Source organism: Orycteropus afer, unplaced genomic scaffold (assembly GCF_000298275.1).
Source record: "Orycteropus afer afer isolate SDZICR_OR568_19922 unplaced genomic scaffold, OryAfe1.0 scaffold00757, whole genome shotgun sequence".
Lineage (NCBI taxonomy): Eukaryota > Metazoa > Chordata > Mammalia > Tubulidentata > Orycteropodidae > Orycteropus > Orycteropus afer.
In genome coordinates, this window is record NW_006922344.1 from 449682 (window position 1) to 451390 (window position 1709).

Consider the following 1709-nt stretch of genomic DNA (forward strand, 5'->3'; position numbering starts at 1 on the left):
TTAATTCCTTAAAACATTTAAATTGAAAAGAGAATAAAAAAAAAAAAAAAAAAAAAAAATCAAACACACACACCCACACACCATTGTCACCAATATACCCACCCCTCCAGTGGAGATTTCTAAGAACAAACTTCTAGTTATGAATTATGTATCTGGATAAGGTTCAGACAGTTCTTCTGTAAACAATATAATGTAAAAGACTACAATTTAAGAGTGAATCTAACCAAAAGCTAAATGATAAATGAAAAACTCACAACTGAGAACCAAAGTCAGAGCATCAATGGACATATTACGCAAACATACTATGATTTAGGAAAAAAAACCCAAAAACTTTGTTTAAAGGTGAATAGGTAAAAATTCCTGCAAAAATTAAGTTACAAAGCAAGTATGAGTTTTTCTTTAAATGGAAGTAATGAGAGGGGCTGTGAGAAGTGCCATCACCATGAAGGGCCAAAACCTTTTTGTAATTAGTCACAAGACTAACAACATAAAACACAATGTACACAGTATATGGACATATGTTACAAAAAGTTACAAGTAATTACTTTTTTATAAGTAAAAAATTGCATTTTCAATGCAAAAAAGTGAGTTCACTATCTAAACAAGCTCTGAAAATTATTCTCTCCATTGAATTAATTCCCATCTAATTTCTACTTTTAAGTTTGATTTCTCTAAGTATTTTCTTAAAAGCAGAGCTGGAACAAAAAATAAGTGAAGTTTGGATTTCTAAAATCGAGTTGTTTTGCTCATCTTATTGAACAGGATGAAATGATGACACACAACGTGAATAGTTTTCAAACATATATACATTTTTAAGTCTAATCTGCATTTAAGTGACGTAATTCAGAGTACAAAGTAGCTTTTTTTTTTAACATTTAAAACTTTAGAACAATTATGTGAAACAGATACAAATTAAGCCTGTTTCTAATGATAAATACAAATACTAAAGTGTTATCTCATCTGAACAGCATTTTATAAGCAATATAATGCTTAATTAGCTTTAACATACCTTATTTGAAAACATGCTAATTGGCATTTTAATAAATTTATGACTTATCTAGCACTGTGTACAAAATAAAATCAATAGTGGCAATTATGAAAATAATAGCATCAACCTTATTTTTCACATAATCTTTATTTTGAAGTAGCAAGGTTAGAAAATAATTCTCATTTTCTTGCTTTTATGACAATACGAGTAAAACATAGTGAGCAATAACTTACAAAAAAAATTTGGCAAAGATCTTCTCTATTTATATGTGTGTGTGTGTGTGTGTATACATACACACATATATACACATATATAAATATGTATTTTCCCCCCACCCCAAGTTACCTATCCAAAAAACTGAGAAATTAGAACTTGTGTTTGACTTATTGTTACTCTGAAATTGTTATCAAAATGTTTTCCTTTTAAAACCTGAACACTCCAAGTAAAGCATTCCAATTAGAGAGAAAAGAACATGTTACACTTTTATGCAAAAAAGTATAATAAAGTGTAGACAAAATAAAATATATCAACCAGAAACAAACATAGCCAGCCTAGACCTGCCCCAGGTGCTTCCACCTAAATTATAAACCTTACTTAACTGAGACTTCCTGTTCTGGTTACCTAGTGCCACTCTGACAGGAAACATACCACAAATGGGATGGCCTTAACAAACAGGAGTTTATTCTTACACTTTGGAGGCTTTAAGTCCAAGTTCAAAGTG

The 1709-nt window shown here is 30.0% G+C and overlaps 1 protein-coding gene across 1 annotated transcript in view; it reads right to left on the reverse strand.

Annotated features, from left to right (window-relative positions):
* The window catches only part of RALBP1 (ralA binding protein 1), a 47797-nt gene that overhangs the window by 37534 nt on the left and 8554 nt on the right, over nucleotides 1-1709 (reverse strand). The window lies entirely within an intron of this gene.